The sequence below is a fragment of the Antechinus flavipes genome, chromosome 1 (genome assembly GCF_016432865.1).
Source record: "Antechinus flavipes isolate AdamAnt ecotype Samford, QLD, Australia chromosome 1, AdamAnt_v2, whole genome shotgun sequence".
Lineage (NCBI taxonomy): Eukaryota > Metazoa > Chordata > Mammalia > Dasyuromorphia > Dasyuridae > Antechinus > Antechinus flavipes.
This window is the reverse complement of record NC_067398.1, coordinates 408225748-408250752: the sequence shown is the minus strand read 5'-3', so window position 1 is coordinate 408250752 and position 25005 is coordinate 408225748.

Genomic DNA, 25005 nt, shown 5'->3' with positions numbered 1-25005 from the left:
CAAACAGTAAGTTCTTATCCCAAAAGCTGGGGTCTTTGGTTTTGCCAAACACTAGATTGCTATATTTATTGGCTGTTTTGTTCTTTGAACCTAACCTATTCCACTGATTAACTAATCTATTCTTTAGCCAATATGAAATGGTTTTGGTAACTGCTTCTCTATAACATAATTTTAGATCTGGTACAGCTAAGCCACCTTCATTTGATTTTTTTTTTCACTAATTCCCTTGAAATTCTTGATCTTTTGTTTTTCCATATGAATTTTGTTGTTATTTTTTCTAGGTCATTAAAATAGTTTTTTGGGAGTCTGATTGGTATAGTGCTAAACAAATAGATTAGTTTAGGTAGTATTGTCATCTTTATTATATTTGCTCGCCCTATCCAAGAGCATTTAATATTTTTCCAATTGGTTAGATCAGACTTAATTGGTGTGAAAAGTTTTTTTATTTTTTGCTCATAAAGTTTCAGATTTTTCTCTTGGCAGATAGATTCCTAAGTATTTTATACTATCAGTAGTTACTTTAAATGGAATTTCTCTTTGTAACTCTAACTGTTGGGTTTTGTTAGTGATATATAAGAATGCTGATGATTTATGTGGGTTTATTTTGTATCCTGAAACTTTGTTAAAGTTGTGGATTATTTCTAATAACTTTTTAGTAGAATCTCTAGGGTTTTCTAAGTATACCATCATATCATCAACAAAGAGTGATAATTTGGTTTCCTCATTGCTTACTCTAATTGCTTTAATCTCTTTCTCAATTCTTATTGCCAAAGCTAGCATTTCTAATACAATATTGAATAGTAACAGTGATAGTGGGCAACCTTGTTTCACTCCTGATCTAACTGGAAATAGTTGCAGTTTTTCCCCATTACATATGATGCTTACTGATGGTTTTAAATAGATGCTGCTAATTTTAAGGAAAAGTCCATTTATTCCTATACTCTCAAGTGTTTTAATAGGAATGGATGTTGGATTTTATCAAATGCGTTTTCTGCATCTATTTGGATGATCATATGGTTTTTGTTAATTTGGTTATTGATATAATCGATTATGCTAATAGTTTTCCTAATATTGACCCAACCCTGCGTTCCTGGTATAAATCATACTTGATCATAGTGTATTATTCTGGGGATGATTTTCTGTAGTCTTTTTGCTAATATTTTATTTAAGATTTTAGCATTTATATGCATTAGGGTGATTGGTCTATAATTTTCTTTCTCTGTTTTCAACCTACCTGGTTTAGGTATCAGTACCATGTCTGTGTCATAAAAGGAATTTGGTAGGACTCCTTCATTCCCTATTTTATCAAATAATTTATATACCATTGGACCCAATTGTTCTTTAAATGTTTGGTAGAATTCACATGTAAATCCATCCAAACCTGGGGATTTTTTTTTTCTTAGGGAGTTGATTAATAGCTTGTTCTATTTCTTTTTCTGAAATGGGACTATTCAAGCAATTTACTTCATCCTCCGTTAATCTGAAAATTCTATATTTTTGAAAATAGTCATCCATTTCAGTTAGGTTATCAAATTTGTTGGCATAAAGTTGGGCAAAGTAACTCCTAATTATTTCTCTAATTTCCTCTTCATTGGTGGAAAGTTCTCCCTTTTCATTTTTAAGACTAACAATTTTATTTTCCTCCCTCCTTTCTCTAATCAGATTTACCAAGGGCTTATCTATTTTATTGGTTTTTTCATAGAACCAACTCATAGTTTTAATTCTTAGTTCAATAGTTTTTTTTTTTTTTTTACTTTCAATATTATTAATTTTTCCTTTTAATTTTAGAATTTCAAACTTAGCATTTGATTGGGGATTTTTAATCTGGTCTTTTTCTAGTTTTTTTAGTTGTAAGCCCAATTCATTGATCTTCTCTTTCTCTATTTTATTCAAGTAAGCCTCTGAGGATATAAAATTTCCTATTATTATCACTTTGGCTGCATCTCACAAATTTTGGTATGATATCTCATCATTGTCATTATCTTGAGTGAAATTATTAATTGTGTCTATAATTTGCTATTTCACCCAATCATTCTTTAAGATGAGATTGTTTAGTTTCCAATTACTTTTTGGTGTATTTACCCCTAACTTTTGTTGAATGTAATTTTTATTGTATTGTGATCTGAAAAGAAAGCATTATTATTTCTGCCTTCTTGCAAATAATTTTGAGGTCTTTATGTCCTAATATATGTTCAATTTTTGAATAGGTTCCATGAACTACTGAGAAGAAAGTGTACTCCTTTCTGTCTCCATTCAGTTTTCTCCAATGATCTATCATACCTAATTTTTCTAATATTATATTTACCTCTTTAATTTCTTTCTTATTTGTTTTGTGGTTTGATTTGTCTAATTCTGAGAGTGCAAGGTTGAGATCTCCCACTATTATACTTTTGCTGTCTATTTCTTCTTGCAACTTTCTTAACTTCTCCTTTAGGAAGTTAGATGCTATACTACTTGATACACATATGTTTAGTATTGATATTGCTTCATTGTCTATGCTACCCTTTAGCAAGATATAGTTTCCTCCTTATCTCTTTTGATTAGATCAATTTTTGCATTTGCTTGATCTGAGATAAGGATGGTTACCCCTGCTTTTTTGACTTCACCTGAAGCATAATAGATTCTGCTCCAGCATTTTACCTTAATCTATGTATCGCCCTCCTTTAAATGTGTTTCCTGTAAACAACATATTGTAGATTTCTGACTTGAATAATTGTGCATTCCTCTTTATGGGAGAGTTCATCCCATTCACATTTATGATTAAAATTACTAATTCTGTATTTTCTGACATCCTAATATCCCCAGATTATGTTTTTCTTTTTCTTGCCTCCCAACCCTCTTTCCTCATTTTAAACTTATGTGCCCCACTTGTATCATGATGCTCACCCTCTTTAGGATCCCTCCCTCCCCTCCTTTGAATCTATTCCCCTTTTTTATACCCTTCCCTTTTTACTCTTTTTTCTTTTCCCTTTTCCTCTCCCCCTTTTTAATGAGGCGAGAGAGGATTTTCTGTAGAACAAGTATATCAATTATTTTCTCTCTGAGCCAACTCTGATGAGAGTAAGATCCACACAATGTGTTCCCTCTCTGAGTTCTCTCAGATATGAAAAGTTTCCTTTGCCTCTTCATGTAATGTCATTTCCCTCTTTTTATCCCCCTTTTCCCCCCTTTTCTGACATTATCCCTTTTCCATTTCTACTTCCTCTTTTTTATGTTATATCAGTAAAATCAAATTATACATGTAGTCTTTTTGTATATCCGCAACAGAAATACAATTCTCAAGAGTTCCTTTTACCTTTTCTGCATCTCTTCAGTCCTATGGTTGGAGATCAAATTTTTTGTTTAGTTCTGGTTTTTTCCTTAGAAACAAATGGAATTCATCTGTTTCATTAAATGTCCATCTTCTTCCCTGGGAGAAAATGCTCATCTTAGCTGGGTAGTTTATTCTTGGCTGCATTCCAAATTCTTTTGCGCGATTCCAAGCCCTTCCATCCTTTAACATGGAGGCAGCCAGATCTTGGGTGATCCTTATTGTGGCTCCTCGGCAATTAAATTGTTTTCTTCTAGTTGCTTGTAAATTTTTTTTCCCTTAATCTGATAGTTCTGAAATTTGGCCACAATATTCCTTAGAGTCTTTATTTTAGGGTCCTTTTCAGAAGGTGTTCAATGAATTCTTTCAATTCCTATTTTACCTTCTGATTCTATTACCTCTGGACAGTTCTCTTTGATGATTTCTTGTAAAAATATTATCTAGGTCTTTTTTTCATCATAATTTTCAGAAAGTCCAATGATCCTCAGATTATCTGTCCTAGATCTATTTTCCAGGTCTGTCATTTTTCTATGTAGATATTTCATGTTTTTTTCCCCAATTTATCATCTTTTTGGTTTTGCTTGACTGATTCTTGCTGTCTCAATGAATCATTACTTTCTATTTGTTCAGTTCTGATTTTTAATGAATTATTTTAATTCATTAGCTTTTTTTTACTTCTTTCTTTCTGTTTTTGTCTAATTGAGTTTTTAAATGAATTATTTTTCTCTATGGAATTTATTTCCATTTCAATAATTTTTTTTTTTAGTGAATTATTTTCTTTTTCCAATTCAGAGATTCTACTTTCTTATGAGTTCTTTGTCTTTTCCAATTCACAAATCTTACTTTCCAGAGATTTTTTTTTTTATTTTTACTTTTTCCAATTTACAAATTTTGTTTCCCTGCACTTCCTGGGAATTTTTCATCTTTTCCAATTCATATTTCAAAGCTTCTCTTTCCTTTCCCCATTTTTCTTCTAGCTTTCTTTTGAGACTTTTAATGGTTTCTTCTATGAGAGCATTATGTAAACAGGGACAGGTAACCTTCCCCTTTGGGGTATTGTCTGGTTACTGTTTGGTATTAGTCTCTTCCAGGTTGCAGACCTGCTCTTTTTCTGTATAGAAGCTATCGATCATCCTTTTAATTTTTTTGCTCATTTTTTAAAGCCTTTAGAGTATGCCTTCAGGACAAGTGGGTTACCAGCTTCCTCTGCAGAGCAGGGAGAGATGTAATCCAGCTTCAACCTCCAAGGTGTGGGAGTGTTCTGAGGGAAAGTTTCCCCTTTCCCCAACTGGAGATGATTTAGCACAGGGCTGACCTACTGGCTGTATGGTTTAGCGATTGCCCTAAGGCTAGAGACTAAGTGGTGTAATTGTCATTGCCCCAGGCCAGATTCCTTTGTGGGTTTGTGAGTATTAGCAGCTGACCAGTGAATAGCCTGTTTTGGACTAGAAATCTCTGCCCTGAAGCAAATCGCCATGTGAAAGTTCTATTGCCCCAAGCTGAACCACCCACTGTGCAGATTAGAGACTGCCCTGGGCTGTGCCCCCCTGCTGTGCAGGTTTGCAACTGCCCCAAGGAAAAGCCTTGTACTGCGGGTTGGGGCTGCGAGCTTGTGCTGTGATCTTTGTTCTCACTTCCAGTTTGGGGCTCCACTCAGAGTCTCTAGTTCTCTCCCTAAATGTGCTGATCTTCTCCCCAGCCCCAGGACAAACCTTTTCTGTCGAGATTCCATATTATCTTCAGCTGGTGAGTTATTGTACTTCTAATCTTTATGAGTTGTAGCAGTCAAGCCTATTTTTGAGGCTGATATAATATTGATAGTGAGGGTAAGAGAGGAGCTTAGAAAGTCACGTGTGCCTTCTCCGCCATCTTGGCTCTGCCCTCCAGATCTCAACTTTTTGAAAAATGAGTAAAAAAGCAAAAAAATCTCTAACCATAGATAGTTTTTATGGTGAAAGAGAAGAACAGATTTCAAACCTTGAAGAGACTAAAAGCATCGTGTCTCCAGATGAAGCCCCAAAGGATGATATAAATTGATCCCCATCACACAAGGCTCTCCTGGAAGAAATTATAAAAAAGATCTTAAAAGAGAGCTAGAAAAAAAATAGAGAAAGGAAATGAGAACTTTACAAGAGGGTTTGGAAAATAAAGCACAGAAGTTATCTGAAGAAAATTCACTATAAAATAGATTTTTTGAAATGGAAGCATATAACTCCTTAAAAAATAGAGTTCACAAAATGGAAAAAGAAAACAACTCCATGAAAAACAGTATTTGTGAAATGGAAAAGGAAAATGCCTCCTTAAAAAACAGAATTTGTAAAATGGAAAAAAAATCCATAGAACAAAACAACTTATTTAAAAACTCAATTGGACAAATACAAAAAGAATTATGGATATTCTTATGTATATCACAATTATTCTAGATTTTCTGAGATATCATTTTTGCTTATCATTGATTCAAAATTACTGTAGTTATTAGACATGCCACTAGATATATTATCATATCCCAATTAAATATTTGCTTTTAAAATATTATTTTGAAAAAGAGTGAATAAGCTTCACTAGGCTGCCAAAGGGCTCAATGATAACACACACACACACACACACACACACACACACACACACACACATTTACATACACACTACCTTAGGACACTTCATTTATTTACATTATTCATAAAAGCTGGCATGAATACCTGTTAGTAATTAGCAAAGGCATATGATCACTAGAGTATAGCTAATTAGAGCTTAATGTGAAACACGAGTGAATATATAATTTTGTATCTCCTCATTATGTAGTATGTTAACATGACCAAGGTTATTATAAAAGCTGAAAATAAAGAATTTGTTGGAGAGAACAAGAATTCTTGATTGTCATTCTGTAAAGCACTTTGGAACTATGCCCAAAGGGCTACGTAACTGTGCATACCCTTTGATATAGCAATGTTTCTACTGGGCTTATATAAAGTAGGGAAAGGGACCCTCATGTTTGTGGCAGTGGTTTGTGATAGTGGCAAGAAACTGGAAACTCAGTGGATGCCCATCAGTTGGAGAATGGCTGAATAAGTTATGGAATATGAATATTATGACATATTGTTCTATAATAAACTATTTCTATGAGAAATCAGCAGGATAATTACAGAGAGGGCTGGAGAAACTTACATAATCATATGCTAAGTGAAATGAGCAGAACCAGTAAATCACTGTATATAGCAACAACAGTATTATACAAAGATCAATTCTAATGGAAGAACATATTTTCAACAATGAGATGATTGAGGCCATTGATCTTGTGGTGAAGAAAACCATCTGCACCCAGAGAGAGAGAGAGAGAGAGAGAGGACTGTGAGAACTGAGTGAGGATCACAACATAGTATTTTCACTTTGTTGTTGTTAGTGTGCATTTTTTTCTTTCTAATTTTTTTTTTCCTTTTTGATCTGATTTTTCTTGTGCAGCAAGATAATTTATAAATATGTATACATATATTGTATTTAACACACACACACACACACACACACACACACACACACACACACACACACACACACACACATTTACATACACACTACCTTAGGACACTTCATTTATTTACATTATTCATAAAAGCTGGCATGAATACCTGTTAGTAATTAGCAAAGGCATATGATCACTAGAGTATAGCTAATTAGAGCTTAATGTGAAACATGAGTGAATATATAATTTTGTATCTCCTCATTATGTAGTATGTTAACATGACCAAGGTTATTATAAAAGCTGAAAATAAAGAATTTGTTGGAGAGAACAAGAATTCTTGATTGTCATTCTGTAAAGCACTTTGGAACTATGCCCAAAGGGCTACGTAACTGTGCATACCCTTTGATATAGCAATGTTTCTACTGGGCTTATATAAAGTAGGGAAAGGGACCCTCATGTTTGTGGCAGTGGTTTGTGGTAGTGGCAAGAAACTGGAAACTCAGTGGATGCCCATCAGTTGGAGAATGGCTGAATAAGTTATGGAATATGAATATTATGACATATTGTTCTATAATAAACTATTTCTATGAGAAATCAGCAGGATAATTACAGAGAGGGCTGGAGAAACTTACATAATCATATGCTAAGTGAAATGAGCAGAACCAGTAAATCACTGTATATAGCAACAACAGTATTATACAAAGATCAATTCTGATGGAAGAACATATTTTCAACAATGAGATGATTGAGGCCATTGATCTTGTGGTGAAGAAAACCATCTGCACCCAGAGAGAGAGAGAGAGAGAGAGGACTGTGAGAACTGAGTGAGGATCACAACATAGTATTTTCACTTTGTTGTTGTTAGTGTGCATTTTTTTCTTTCTAATTTTTTTTTTCCTTTTTGATCTGATTTTTCTTGTGCAGCAAGATAATTTATAAATATGTATACATATATTGTATTTAACACACACACACACACACACACACACACACACACATATATATATATATATATATATACATTTTAATTATAGCTTTTTAGTGACAGGACATATGCATGGGTAAGTTTTACAACATTGTCTCTTGCAGTCACTTCTGTTCTAACTTTTCCCTTCCCTCCCTCCACCTCCTCCCCTAGATGGCAGGCAGTGTTATACATGTTAAACATGTTTAACATATATTTTGATATGTTTCACACATATTGGATTACTTGCAATCTAGAAGAGGGTGTGGGGAGAACGGGAAAATTTTGGAACACAAGGTTTTGCAAGTGTTAATGTTGAAAAATTGTCCATGTTTATATTTTGAAAATAAAAAGCTTTAATTAACTAAAATATTTTATTAAAGAAAAGAAAATTAGCTTTCAAAACAGAATTCTTAGGGAAGAAAATGACCAAAGACTTAAATAAATCAATAATGCTTCAGTATATCTGAGTATTGATACTCTGAATAGCAGCAGACACAAGAGTGAAAGAGAATTTCCTTCAATAAATGAAAGATGAGTAAATACAAGGATAAAAATTTCAACTATTAATAAAGGGCTCTGACACATTTTAGTCTAAAGGAACACTATACAAATACTATGCTGGTTGAACTCTGGAAGAATTCTCAGAGAGTTTCTTTCTTTCTTTCTTTCTTTCTTTTCTTTTCTTTTCTTTTCTTTTTTTCTGAGGCAATTGGGGCTAAGTAACTTGCCCAGAGTCACACAGCTAGCAAGTATTAAGTGTCTGAGATCAGATTTGAATTCAGGTCCTCCTGACTTCAGAGCTGGTACTCTATCCACTGGACCACCTAGCTGTCCCTATATTTCATTTCTAAAAGTATTAGCTCTGAAGAAAATGAATACCTAAATTTAAATCTTCATGACAGTCAAGCTCTGAGGAAACACATGGTTACCAAAGTAGCAGAAACTAATTTGAATCCCAAATGTAGGCTGACACACTCATTAGTTTCTTGATTCTTGGCAAAATATTTAACCTCTGTTTTCCTCAGTTTCTTCACTTGTAAATGGGGATAATAACACCTGCTTTGCAAGATTATTATGAGCATCAAGTGAGATAACATTTAGCACAGTGCCTGGTACATATCAGGTACTATATAAATATTATTCCCTTTCCATCCTTTCTTTCAATGAGGGTCCAGCTAGTTCTGTTATTTCACCAGGTACCTTACTCTAAGAAGCAATGTAGCACCAGGCTAAATATGCCTCTCAGGTTTCTTGTAACTCTAGATCTATGATTCTTTGAATTAACTGGGCAAAAGCAGTCCCAAGTGACTGAATATCAGTTTTGCCTCCTCTTCTTTCTCTCCAAATTCAACAATGCACAATACTTGACTGTTTTCCCCCTTGTATCACTAAGTAGAGGCTTATGATAATGTTGCAAATAAATGAAGCCATCTGGGAGATGGCCTGTATTGGGGAAAAAAGGGAAGCAAGATTGAAATAGAATATAAGATTTTTTATTAAAAAAATCAACTACTTCTTCCCTGGCCCTAAAAAAGAATATCACATTATAAGTCAGAAACTCCAAGTTGGGAAGGAATAATAGTTTTCTTCCTAAGTGACCTAAATAGTACTCCAGTAGTTAAGAACAAAATTAGAGATTGTGAACATTTTTCTCCACAATTCTGGGTATAGAGGCAGCTAGGTGGTACAGTGGATAGAATACCAGCCCTGAGACACTTAACACTTTCTAGCTGTGATTGTGAGCAAGTCATTTAACCCCAATTGCCTCAGGGGGAAATTCTGAATATAGCTATATCTTTATAGTGATCATTTAAAACTTCTTAATGTAATTGATCGTAAAATAATTTTTTAAATTACAGGTTTTTATTGACAGAACATATGCATGGGTAAATTTTACAACATTGTTCCTTGCACTCACTTCTGTTCCAACTTTTCCCTTCCTTCTTTCCACCCCCTCTCCTAGATAGCAGGCAGTCTTATACATGTTAAACATGTTAAAGTATATCCTAGATAAAATATATGTGTGCAGATCCATACAGTTCTCTTGTTGCATAAGAAAAATTGGATTCAGAAGTAAAAATAAAGGGGGAAGAAAAACAAAAATACAAGTAGTCCACATTCATTTCCCAGTGTTTCTTCTCTGGGTGTAGCTGATTCTGTTTATCATTGATCAACTGGAACTGAATTAGATCTTCTCTTTGTCAAAGGTATCCATTTTCATCAGAATGATTGTAAAGTAATTCTAACCAAAAATTGGTTCAAATTCATAGGAAATCAAAAAGAAAAAAAAAACAGAAAACAAGAGATACACAGAATTCATATTTAGTATTCACATTTATCAAGGCATTTCCTTATACAATTACTTAATATTACTGGATGTTGGCTAAGCTGAGCTAAGAATGAATCATGGCCTATAGTTACTGAAGGTCCACAATGCTGACCTGAAGCTTTCCCATTCTGTAAAAGCAAAAGACCTAATTCAAAAATTAACACATAATTCCAGTCAAGATGATGGACAGGACACACACATCTATTTAAGTGCCATCTTGCTCTTAGAATATTTTTTTTCATGACAAAGTCTTGGAAATAGTGGTTGACTGAAAAAACTCACAATTAGGCACCAACAGAAGATATCCTCTAAATTCACCAGAAAAGGTCTGTTTTTGCTCATGGGTAGGGACAGTTAGATTAGGCACAGACTGAAGGCAGGTAGCATCAGCACAGCAGGCAGTGAGAGCACAGCAGGCAGCTCACACTGAGCAGACCAGAGTAGGGTGAGGTGTAATTTCAACCTTTTCTTTGGGGAGAACTTTATCACAGTGTGGCTACTTTACTCTGACAGCAAGCCAGTAGATCAGCATAGAAGCTATAAAAACAGGGGGTAAATACTATAACCCGGAAAAGCTAGGGTCTCTTGGGACCTGGCCACACCCACCCAGAGTGACTCAGAACAGCTTTCAGAGTCTCAGAGTGTAGACACAGCTCCGCCATTGCTGTCCTGTTAGTGCCTCACTGCTGCCCCCTACGGTTTGATAGAGAAAGCTTGGTAATACCATCCAGCACCCCATCCCCCACCCCTACCCCACAAAAAGCAGACTTCATTTGCTTTTTTGTTAGTTTTCTTTGATTTTTCTTTGACAAAATGGCAAAACATTAAAGTGTGCTCTAACAATAGAGAGCTTCTATATAGATAGCAGATTTTAAATCCTGAGGAGACTAAAAATAGACTATCTCCAGATGAATCCCAAAGTGGGATATGACCTGGTCCTCAACACACAAGAATCTCATAGAAGAAATTAAATAGGTTCTCACAAGAGAGCTAAAAGAAAAATGGGGGAAAAAAGGGAAGCTTGGCAAGAGGGTCTGGATAAGTCATCCCACTCAATTAAAGATAGAGTGGATAAAGAAAGAAATCAAATCCTTGAAAAACAGAATAAATGAATTGGAAAAGGTAAACAATTCCAAGGAAAACAGAATTAGTGAATTTGAAAAAGAATATAGCTCTCTAAAAAATAAAACTGGCAAAATGAAAAAAAAAAACAAACAAACTCCAAAGAACAAAACAATTCACTTAAAAATTCAATTGGACAATTAGAAAAAGAAATAAAAAAGTGAGTGAAGAAAATAATTCATTAAAAATCAGAATTGAATGAATGTAATTGAATGATTCAAGGAGACACCAAGAATCAGTCAAGCAAAATAAAAAAAAAAATGAAACAACGGAGAAAATGTCAAATATCTTCTTGAAAAATCAGCAGGCCTGGAAAATAGATCTAGAGAGATAATCTGAGAATTATTGGACTTCCTGAAAAATATGATGAAAAAAGAGCCTAGACACGATTTTCCAGGAAATTATCAAAGAGTGCTGCCCAGATGTTATAGAAACAGAGGGCAAAATAGACATTGAAAGAATTCATCAATCACCTACTGAAAGGGACCCTAAAATCAAAATTCAAAGATATATTGTTGCTAAATTCCAGAAATATCAGACCAAGGGAAAAAAATACTAAAGCTGCTAGAAAAAAATCAATTCAAATATAGAGGAGCCACAATAAGGATTACTCAGGATCTAGCAGCATCCACATTAAAGGATTGAAGGGCCTGGAATCGGATATTCCAAAAAGCTGAAGAACTTGGTATGCAGCCAAGAATAACGTACCCAGCCAAAATAAGCATTTTTTTTCCAGGGAAGAAGATAGACATTCAACGAAATAGATGGATTTCCTCTATTTCTGATGAAAAAAAAAAAAAAAAACAGAACTAAACAAAAAGTTTGATCTCCAAATATAGGACTCAAGAGAAACCTAAAAAGGTAAAAAGAAATCTTGGGAACCATATTTCTGTTATTAAGGTACATAAAGAACACATGTATAATTTGTTCTAGAAACTAAAGATGGAAAGGAAATTGTACCAGAAAGAGGGCAAAGTGAGGGTACTACATTTCATGAAGAGCAAAGGAAACCTTTTATATCTGAGAGAAAGAATGGAGTGGGATGAACATAGTGTGTATCTTACACTCATCAGAATTGGCTTAAAGAGAAAAATATTAGACATGCTCTTTCTGCGGTAAAACTTCTCCCACCTCATTGAAAAGTGGGAGGGCAAAAGTAAAAAGGGAAGGATTAAGCTAAGTGGAAGAGAATACAGAAATGGTGAGGAAAAAGGGGTAAGAAAGGGGAAGGAACTCTAAGGTGGGGGGAAGGATCCTAAAAATGGAGGGCTGTGAGAAATAAAGGATGCTTACAAGTTTAATACTGGGGAGGGGGGAAAGGAGAAAAGCATAAACAGGGGTTAACAAAATGGCAAGTAATACAGAATTAGTAATTTTAACCATAAATGTGAATGGGGTAAATTCTCTCATAAAGAGGAAGCAGGTAGCAGACTAGATTAAAAGCCAGAATCCTACAATATGCTGTTTACAGGACATATACTTGAAGCAGGGCAATACATACAGAGTAAAGGTTAAAGGTTGGAACAGAATCTACTATGCTTCAGGTGAAGTCAAAAAGTAGGGGTAGCCATCCTGATCTCAGATCAATCAAAAGCAAAAACTGATCTAATTAAAAGAGATAAGGAAGGGCACTATATCTTGCTAAAGGGTAGCATAGCTATTGAAGTGATATCAATATTAAACATATATGCACCAAGTGGTGTAGTATCTAAATTCTTAAAAGAGAAATTAAGAGAGCTGCAAAAAGAAATAAATAGCAAAACTATAATAGTGGGACATCTCAACCTTGCACTCTCAGAATTAGATAAAGCAAACCACAAAACAAATAAGAAAGAAATTAAGGAGGTAAATAGAATATTAGAAAAATTAGGTATGGTAGATCATTGGAGAAAACTGAATGGAGACAGAAAAGAGTATACTTTATTCTCAGCAGTTCATGGAACCTATACAAAAATTGACCATATGTTAGTACATAAAAACCTCAAATTCAAATGCAGAAAGGCAGAAATAGTAAATGCATCCTTTTATGATCATGATGCAATGAAAATTACATTCAATAAAAAGCAAGGGGAAAATAGACCAAAAAATAGGAAACTAAATAATCTCGCACTAAAGAATGATTGAGTGAAACAGCAGTTCATAGACATAATTAATAACTTCACCCACGAAAATGACAAAAATGAGATGTCATACTAAAATGTGTGGGATGCAGCAAAAGGGGTAATAAGGGGAACTTTTATGTATCTAGAGGTGTAATTGCATAAAATAGAGAAAGAGAAGGTCAATGAATTGGGCTCACAACTAAAAATGTTAGAAATGGAACAAATTAAAAACCTCCAGTGAAACACTAAACTTGAAATTCTAAAAATAAAATGAGAGATTAATAAAATTGAAAGTAAAAACTTTTGAATTAATAAAACTAAGAATTGATTCTATGACAAAAAACAACAAAGTAGATAAACCCTTAGTAAATCTGATTTAAAAAAGGAAAAAGGAAAATCAAATTGTTAGTCTTAAAAATGAAAAGGGAAAACTCGCCATCGATGAAGAGGAAATTAAAGCAATAATTAGGAGTTACTTTGCCCAACTTTATGCCAATAAATTTGACAACTTAAATGAAATAAAAGAAGACCTTCAAAAATATAGCTTGTCAAGATTAACAGAGGAAGAAATAATTTGTTAAACAATCCCATCTTAGAAAAAGAAATAGAACAAGCTATTAATTAACTCCCTAAGAAAAAAATCCCCAGGACCAAATGGATTTACATGTGAATTCTATCAAACATTGAAAGAACAATTAACTCCAATGCTATATAAACAATATAACCTATCCCCAAAACATAGAGATTGAAGGAGCCCTACCAAATTCCTTTTATGACACAGATATGGTACTAATACCTAAACCAGGTAGGTTGAAAACAGACAAATAGTCCCACTCCAATGAATATTGATGCTAAAATCTTAAATAAGATATTAGCAAAAAGATTACAGAAAATCATCCCCAGGATAATACAATATGACTAAGTAGGATTTATACCAGGAATGGAAGGCTGGTTCAATATTAGGAAAATTATTAACATAATTAACTATATCAATAACCAAATTAACAAAAAAAGTCATCTTAATAGATGCAGAAAAAGCATTTGATAAAATTCAATACCTATTCCTAATAAAAACACTTGACAGTATAGGAATAAATTGACTTTATCTTAAAATAAACAGTAGTATCTATTTAAAACCATCAGTAAGCATCATATGTAATGGGGACAAATTAGAACCATTCCCAGGAAGATTAGGAAAAAAAGAAGTTTGCCCACTACCACCATTATTATTCAATATTGTATTAGAAACACTAGCCTTGGCAATAAGAGTTGAGAAAGAGATTAAAGGAATTAGAGTAGGTAATAAGCAAACCAAATTATCACTCTTTGCAGATGATATGATGGTATACTTAGAGAACCCCAGGTATTCCACTAAAAAGCTACTAGGATTAATCCACAACTTTAATAAAGTTGCAGGATACAAAATAAATACACATAAATGCGCAGCATTTTTATATATCACCAACAAAATCCAACAGGAAGAGATATAAAGAGAAATTCCATTCAAAATAACTGTTGATAGCATAAAATATTTGGGGAATATATCTACCAAAGGAAAGTCAGGAATTATATGAGCAAAATTATAAAACACTTTCCACACAAAGTCAGATTTAAATAATTAGAAAAAAATTAATTGCTCTTAGATAGGCCAAGTGAATAAAATAAAGATTACAACACTACCAAAACTAATTTATTTATTTAGTGCTGTACTGATCAAATTTTCAAGAAACTATTTTAATGAACTAGAAAAAATAACAGCAAAATTCATATGGAAGTATAAAAGGTCAAGAATTTCAAGGAATTAATGAAAAAAATCAAATGAAGGCAGCCTAGCTGTATCTGATCTAAAACTTTAAAGCAGCAGTAACAAAACCATTTCATATTGGCTAAGAAACAGATTAGTTGATCAGTGGAATAGGTTAGGTTCACAGGACAAAGTGGTCAATAACTATAGCAACCTAGTTTTGACAAACCCAAAGATCCCAACTTTTAGGATAAGAATTCACTGTTTGACAAAAACTGTTGAAAAATGGAAATTAGTATGGCAGAAACTAGGCAAGGACCCACACTTAACACCATACACCAATATAAAATCAACATGGGTCTATGATATAAGCATAAAGAATGAGATTATAAATAAATTAGAAGAACATAGAATAGTTTATCTCTCAGACATGTGGAGGAGGAAAGAATTTTTGACCAAAAAAGAACTAGCAATCATTGTTGATCACAAAATAGAAAATTTTGATTATATCAAATTAAAGAGCCTTTATACAAACAAAACTAATGCAAACAAGATTAGAAGGGAAGCAACAAACTGGGAAAACATTTTTACAGTTAAAGGTTCTGATAAAGGCCTCATTTCCAAAATGTATAGAGAATTGACTCTAATTTATAAGAAATCAAGCCATTTTCCAATTGATAAATGGTCAAAAAATATGAACAGACAATTTTCATGTGATGAAATTGAAACTATTTCTACTCATATGAAGGGGTGTTCCAAATCACTATTGATCAGAGAAATGCAAATTAAGACAACTCTGAGATAACACTACACACCTGTAAGATGACAGGAAAAAATAATGATGAATGTTGGAGGGAATGCAGGAAAACTGGGTCACTGATTCATTGTTGGTGGAGTTGTGAATAAATCAAACCATTCTGGAGAACAATCTGGATTTATGCCAAACCTTTTCTGAAGTTCTTTCAAAATATGCTCTGCTGGAAATGTATTACACTCCAAATATCTGTTGGTTCTGTTGCTCAAATATCAGTTCAAAGGCTTGACCTGCTGTTGATCTGAGGAATTCCAGTAAGTGGGTAGATAAAGAATCAGTCTACTCTCTGCCATCTTGCCTCTGCCCTCTATGCTTCCTTTTCTTTTTCTTTTTTTAATAACTTTTTATTGATAGAACTCATGCCAGGGTAATTTTTTACAACATTATTCCTTGCATTCACTTCTGTTCCGATTTTTCCCCTCCCTTCCTCCATCCCCTCCCCCAGATGGCAAGCAATCCTTTACATGTTGAATAGGTTACAGTATATCCTGGATACAATATACGTGTGTAGAACCGAACAGTTTTCTTGTTGCACAGGGAGAATTGAATTTAGAAGGTATAAATAGTCTGGGAAGAAAAACAAAAATGCAAGCAGTTTATATTCATCTCCCAGTGTTCTTTCTTTGGGTGTAGCTGCTTCTGCCCATCTTTGATCAATTGAAACTGAATTAGCTCTCTTTCTCGAAGAGATCCACTTCCATCAGAAAATATCCTTAAACAGTATCATTGTTGAGGTGTATAATGATCTCCTGGTTCTGCTCATTTCACTTAGCATCAGTTCATGTAAATCTCTCCAGGCATTTCAGAAATCATCCTGCTGATCATTTCTTACAGTATAATAATATTCCATAACATTCATATATCACAATTTATTCAGCCATTCTCCAATTGGTGGGCATCCATTCAATTTACAATTTCTTGATCCTACAAAAAGGGCTGCCACAAACATTTTTGCAATTATGGGTCCTTTTCCCTTCTTTAAGATCTTTTTTGTAATATAAACCCTTTAGTAACACTGCTGGATCAAAAGGAATGCACAGTTTCGATAACTTTTTCAGCATATTTGCAAATTGCTCTCCAGAATGGTTGGGTGCATTCACAATTCTACCAAAAATGTATCAGTTTCCCAATTTTCCCACATCCCCTCCAACATTCATCATTATCTTTTCCTGTCATCCTAGCCAATCTGAGGCATATGTAATGGCATCTCAGAATTGTCTTAATTTGCTTTTCTCTGATCAATAATGATTTGGAGCATCTTTTCATATGGCTAGAAATAGTTTCCATTTCTTGATGTGAATATTGCTGTTTATATCATTTGACCATTTATCAATTGGAGAATTGCGTGGTTTCTTATAAATTAGAGTTAATTCTCTATATATTTTGGAAATGAGGCCTTTATCAGAATCTTTGACTGTAAAAATGTTTTCCCACTTTATTTCTTCCCTTTTAATCTTGTTTATATTAGTTTTGTTTGTACAAAAACTTTTTAACTTGATGTAATCAAAATTTTCTATTTTATGATCAATAATTATATCTAGTTTTTCTTTGGTCACAAATTCCTTCCTCCTCCACAGGTCTGAGAGATAAACTATGATACATTCTTCTAGTTTATTTATAATCTCATTCTTTATGCCTAGGTTATGAACCCATTTTGACCTTATCTTGTGTATGGTGTTAAGTGTGGGTCAATGACTAGTTTGTGCCATATTAATTTCAAATTTTCCCAGCAATTTTTGTCAAACAGTGAAATCTTATCACAAAAGCTAGGGTCTTTGGGTTTGACAAATACTAGATTATTAAAGTTATTGACTATTTTGTCCTTTGAACCTAATCAATTCTACTGCTCAGCTAGTGTATTTCTTAACCAATACCAAAGGGTTTGGGTGACCACTACTTTATAATATAGTTTTAGATTTGGTACAGCTAGGCCACCTTCATTTGATTTTTTTTTTCATTACTTTCCTTGAAACTATTGATCTTTCATTCTTTCAGATGAATTTTGTTATTTTTTTCTAGGTCATTAAAAAAGTTTTTTGGGAGTCTTATTGGTATAGCTCTGAATAAATAGATTAGTTTAGGAAGTATTGTCATCTTTATTATATTTACTCAACCTATCCAAGAGCACCTAATATTTTTTTCCACTTGGTTAGATTTCAATTTATTTGTGTGGAAAGTGTTTTGTAGTTTTGTTCCTGTAGTTCCTGATTTTCCCTTTGCAGATAAATTCCCAAATATTTTATACTCTCTGTAGTTATTTTAAATGGAGTTTCTCTTTGTATCTCTAGCTGTTGGATTTTGTTAGTAATATGTAAGAATGCTGATGATTTACATGGGTTTATTTTGTATCCTGCAATTTTGCTAAAGTTGTCAATTATTTCTAATACCTTTTTAGTAGAATCTCTGGGGTTCTCTAGGTATACCATCATATCATCTGCAAAGAATGGTAATTTGGTTTCCTCATTATGTATTCTAAATTCTCTAATCTCTTTCTCAACTTTTACTGCCAAAGCTAGCATTTCTAATACAATATTGAATAGTAATGATGATAGTGAGCCACCTTGTTTCACTCCTGATTTTATTGGGAATGATTCCAGTTTATCCCCATTATATAAAATGTTTACTAATGGGTTTAAATAGATGCTACTGGCTATTTTAAGGAAAATTCCATTTATTCCTATCTTCTCAAGTGTTTTTAATAGGAATGGATGTTGGATTTTATCAAATGCTTTTTCTGCATCTATTTAGATGATCATATAGTTTTTGTTAATTTGGTTATTGATATACTCAATTTTGCTAATAGTTTTCCTAATATTGAACCAGCCCTGCATTCCTGATATAAATCCTAGTTGGTCATAGTGTATTCTCCTGGGGATGGCTTTCTGTAATCTTTTTGCTAATATTTAATTTAAGATTTTGCATCAATATTCATTAGGGAAATTGATGTGTAATTTTCTTTCTCTGTTTTCAACTTACCTGGTTCAGGTGTCAGTACCATGTCTCTGTAGGAGTCCTTCATTCCCTATTTTTTCAAATAACTTATGCAACATTGGAGTGAATTGTTCTTTAAATGTTTGGTAGAATTCATATGTAAATCCATCTGGTCCTGGGAATTTTTTGTTAGGGAGTTCATTAATAACTTGTTCTATTTATTTTTCAAAAAAATGGGACTATATAAGCAATTTACTCCCTCCTCTGTTCATCTGGGCAGCCTATATTTTTTAAGGTAATCATCCATTTCACTTAGCTTATCAAATTTATTAGCACAGAGTTGAGCAAAATATCTCCTAATTATTGCTCTAATTTGCTCTGTATTAGTGGAGAGTTCTCCCTTTTCATTTTTAAGACTAACAACTTGATTTTCCTCTTTCCTTTTTCTAATCAAATTTAACAAGGGTTTAACTATTTTGTTGTTTTTTTCATAAAACAAACTCTTAGTTTTTTATTAATTCAATAGTTCTTTTTTACTTTCAATTCTATTAATTTCTCCTTTTAATTTTAGAATTTCAAGTTTAGTATTTGAATAGGGGTTTATAATTTGCTCTTTTTCTTGCTTTTTAAGATGCAAACCCAATTCATTGATCTTCTCCTTCTCTATTTCATTCAAGTCAGCCTCTAGAGATATAAGATTTCCTCTTATTACCATTTTGGCTTCATCCCACAAATTTTGGTATATTGTCTCATTGTTGTCATTCTCTTGGGTTAAATTATTTATTGTGTCTATAATTTGCTGTTTCACCCATTCATTCTTTAGCATGTGATTATTTAGTTTCCAATTATTTTTGGTCTATTTTCCCCTAGCTTTTTGTTGATTGTAGATTTTATCTCATTGTGATCTGAAAAGAATGCATTTACTATTTTTGCCTTTCTGCATTTAATTTTGACGTCTTTATGTCCTAATGTATGGTCAGTTTTTGTTTAGGTTCCATGAACTGCTGAGAAGAAAGTGTACTCCTTTCTGTCTCCATTCAGTTTTCTCCAAAGATCATACCTAACCTTTCTAATATTGTATTACCTTTGTAACTTCTTTCATATTTGTTTTGTAGCTTGATTTATCTAATCCTGAGAGTGCAAGGTTGATATCTCCCACTATTATAGTTTTGTTGTCTATTTCTTCTTGCAACTCTCTTAACTTAAGTCATGGGACTTTTAGCTATGAAATTGCTCTTCCGTGGAAGAAATGTTCAGCTTAGTTGGGTAGTTTATTCTTGACTCCATTCCAAGTTATTTTGCCTTTCAAAATAACATATTCCAGGGGACCTTTCATGTTTTAATATGGAAGCTGCTAGATCCTGAGTGATCCTTGTTGTGGGTAGTCATTATTGGAATTTTTTTTCTGTCTGCTTGAAATATTTTTTCCTTACTCTGGTAGTTCTGAAATTTAACCACAATATTCCTTGGAGTTTTTATTTTGGGTCTCTTTCAGAAGGTGTTCAATGAATTCTTTCAATGCCTCTTTTACCCTTTGATTCTATTATATATGGCCAGTTCTCTTTGTTGATTTCCTGAAAAAATAGTGTCTAGAATCTTTTCCATCATGGTTTTCAGGGAGTCCAATAATCCTTAAATATCTGTCCTAGATCTATTTTCCATGACTGTTGTTTTTCCAAGTAGATATTTAATATTTTTTTCTATTTTTTTCATTTTTTGGTTTTGCTTGATTGATTCTTGATGTCTCATTGAATCATTCATTTCCATTTGTTCAATTCTGATTTTTAATGACTTATTTTATTCATTTTTTTTACTTCTTTTTGTATATGTTCAATTGAGTTTTTAAATGAGTTATTCCCCCCCCCATCCCCCATGGAATTTTTTTTCCATTTCACATTTTTTTAATGAGTTATTTTCTTTTTCCAATTCATAAGTTCTACTTTCCTGGGAGTTCTTTATTTATTTATTTATTTTCAAATTCACAAATTCTATTTCCTTGGGAGTTTTTTAGCTTTTCCATTTCACATTTCAGGGAGTTGTTTTATTTTACAAATCTTTCTTTTCAATGAATTGTATGTTGTTTTCATACTTGCAGAACTTCTCTTTTCTTTTACCATTTTTCTTCTAGCTCTCTTTTAAAATTTCTTTTAAGAGAGCCTTGTGTGATGGGGACCAGCTATATACCCTTTTGGGTTTTCTCTGGAGACAGTCTGTTATTAGAATCCTCAGGGTTGGAAATATGTTCTCTTTCAGTATAGAAGTTATCTATAGTTAGAGCTTCCTTTGCTTTTTTACTCATTAAAAAAAAAAAAAAAAAAAAAAAAAAAAGCCCTTGGGGTCTGCCTTTAGGGCAAGGAAGTTCCCAGCTTCCTCTAGAGAACAGGGCCAGATGGGCAATAGCTGTCTGGCAAATGATCTGTGAAGAGCAGGGGAGCTGCAGAAGTGCCCTGGGAAGACCCCTGCAGTAAAAGTGTGACTGGTCTGGGAAAAGCAGTCATGCTGCAGAAGAGTGACTGCCCTGGGAAAAGTAGTCGTGCTGCAGAGTACGGCTGTGCTGTGATTGTGTGATGCACTGTGATCATGCTGAGTTGTTCCTGGTGCTGGGTGGGTGTGGCCAAGTCCTGTGAAATTGGCATTTTGGAATACTCTCTACCTTTGACATTTGTGTAACTTCTCTGCTGATCTACTACTTTGTAACCAAAGCAGAGCAGCCACCTTGTGGCAGAATCCTCCCTGCAAATTCTCTACCCAGAGAAACTGCCCCCACTCCTACCCCCAGTACACTCAATATGCGCTTATCTCTATGTTCCGCCTCCCTGTCTGTGTTGGCCTACTCCTGCCAATCAGGACAAACCTTTTCTGGCAATCTTCCAGATTATCTTCTGCTGGTAATTTGTTGTCTTCCCAATATTCATGGATTCTACCAGTCAATTACTATTTCAGAAGCTGAATTTTCTACTCAGTAGTGAGGGCAAAAGGGAACTCAGAATGAAGTGTGTCCTTTCCTCCATCTTGTCTCTGCCCTCTGAATCTAGTAAGTTTTAAAAGCTGCTGTAAAGAATAGAATAATGAATGCCTGAGGAAGAAATATATGTATCTTGCTTCACTGAGGGTCCAATTGGGAAAAACCTTGATATAAAATGCTTAGGATGAGAAAGAGTAGCAAGGTTTGGACTGGCTTTTTTGTAGGAAGTACATATATTTTCTCTCCTCATTTAAAAGGTAAGTTCCTTGAGAATTGAAACAATGTCTTGGATTCCTTTGTCTTTCCATTATTGAGCCTTAAAGTTCCTTGTACTGGGAGGTATTCCATAAACCGTGGCTAATTTTTTTTATTTTAGTTAATTGGAATTAATGTTTAATCTTGACTTGAATCATGACTAAATCTTCAATCAAAGCATAGAGTTTTACTCTATGCCTTCAGAGTAGAAATGGACACTAAACAAAATTAATTAATGAACCTATTCTTCATTCAACAAATATTAACAATATGTTCTTTACTTATAATATTTACATAAACATATGAATTATTTCTTTTTCTGTTGCCTATTCAAATTTGTTTTTAAATTAATTAAAATTGTTTGTGGAACAAAATATGTTTATAAGCATTTTTATATCCTTTTACTCTGAAACAGAAGTTGGTGCTTGAATATTTGAAGACAATTTTGGCAAGCATCTAAATCTCAAAATTTGTTTTAAATGGCATTAGAGATTATGAAATCATAAGTTGAAACCCTTAGAGTAATTCTGGCCCCTCATCTCCTGGTTATATCCTAGGACTAATTTTGTAGGTCATAGGAAAATCAGTAGTCTAACCCAGGTTCTCATATCAATCTATGGTAGAATAATACAGAAATTACTGAAGCTAGAGCTAGAAAAATATGGATTTAAAATCTACTTCAAGTGTTTGTAATCTGTGTAACACTGAGTAAATTTACTTATTAATAATCCTGTACAAAGTCTTACATAATAGAATAGTGTTATTATTCTTGTTACACATGCAAATAATGCAAAAGTTATTATATAATTTTGATAAGTTTACTGATTCTATGAAATAAGGGACTGGTATTTTGTTAGGTGCTGCATTTCATAAAATACTCATTTTTATGCAGAATAATAATAATTAGCACATTCTTGTTCATTATGCCTGATTCTTCATGAACCTATGAATCATGGACCATACATACATTTTTTTTTCTTTCTTTATTGTTTGTTTTAGCAAAGATAAGGAGGGATTTGCCACTTCCTTCTCAAATGTATTTAAGATAGATTTGTTAAGTGTCAGATGCCACATTTGAACTCAGATAATTTCTGTCTCCAGGTCTTGGTGAACTTCTTGGTGAACGATTTCAGTTCTCTACTACCCTCAAATCCCTCTTACCTTAATGTTGTTCTTTATACTGTCTTGCCAAATTACAATTCTGCCTTACTTCTATTGCACACCCCCTCATTATTATTTACACGCTGCTAAACAGAACTAAAGGAATTCACATATCTATACTAGCTAGTGTTAAGTATCTTAGTTGAACATCTGAGGTTAAAGAATTCATCCTAGAATACAAAACAAGATATTTCAGGAAGAATGATGGTAGTACCAGTCATATGCCATTACTTGACCTGATTCAGAAAATCACACAGGTACTCCTCATTATTTTAAATTATCTACTCAATCTACTTGAGAAGTGGGAAGTTTTATGCTAAGTCTTTGAAAGATTGTACTTTTGCTGTAATGCTAGTTTCGCTGTGGCATAATAAGGTTTTTGTAGAATTTCAAATATTTTTATGACCCTAGCAGGAATGAAAGATGATTCAGTTATAACTATTCTGTATTTTAGAGAATATTCTATATGCATATAAATCAAGTAATCCTACGTAACATAAAAGGATATAAGAAGGCTTATAAACATATTTTGTTCCACAAACAAATTTTAATTAATTTAAAAACAAATTTGAATAGAAAACAGAAAAATAATTAATTCATATATTTATGTAAATATTATATGTAAAGAACATATTGGTTAATATCTGTTGAATGAAGAATAGGTTCATTGATTAGTTTTGTTTAGGTCCATTTCTATTCTGAAGTCATAGAATGAAATGCTATGCTTTGACTGAAGATTTAGTCATGATTCAAGTCAAGATTTAAACATTAATTCCAATCAACTAAAATAAAAAAAAAAAAAAATTAGCCACGGTTTATGGAATACTTCCCAGTACAAGGAACTTTAAGGCTCAATAATGAAAAGACAAAGGAATCTAAGACATAGTTTCAATTCTCAAGGAACTTACCTTTAAATGAGGAGAGACAATGTAAGCACTTCCTACATAAAAGCCAGTCCAAATCTTGCTACTCTTTGTCATCCTAAGCATTTTATATCAAGGTTTTTCTTCACTATTGATGGACATAATGAACTCTGTTTCTTTTCTTTTTTTTTTTTTCAGTGTAATGATATACCTTTCAACTTCCAAACATTATTTCTCTTTCTTTTTGTATCCTCCACTTTTTTTTATCATACATATCTGCAAGAAAGTCTTTTTATTGTCACTGTAATGTAAAAATCACAATTTGACAGCTTACTTAAATTAGTCTATGTAAGACCTGTAATCTTTTTATTAACCTGGGATATTTACAATTTTAGTTCTTCCAACATTTTGATGTTTGAAGGAACCACAAAGAATATGAATGCTAAAATTAAATAAAAACCAATAATTTAGGTAATAGTATAAATGTGCAGTATAACAGAGGAACCAAAGACATTATATATGCACCTATATCTTTGTCTATAATCTATACACATATATTTGCATATGTATAATCAAGGTCAAATAAATTATATAATCATTGCCACAGAATTCCAGAGGAGAAAAAATCATGAATGAGATTTTTTAATAACTATGAATTCTAAAGGTTTCTCATTTACTTTAATTAAGCCAATAAGAAACAGTTAGCTTTTGGGAAAAGAGGAATAGAAAAATAATTTATGAAAATTTTGCTACTCTCCAGATAACAGAAAGCAATTGGCCCTATTATGCAAGAGAGAAAAATTCTTGCAGTCAAGAAATATTAGGTTCATTTCACATCTCTGATACATATTGGATATGTCAAATTAACAAACTCACAGTGGTCCAAGTAACTGCTTAAAATTGTAAACTGGAGATTTGCATAGATATGAAAGGTTTTCCTACATAGGAACTACTATTACAAATAACATCATAGGCCCAATCCACACCC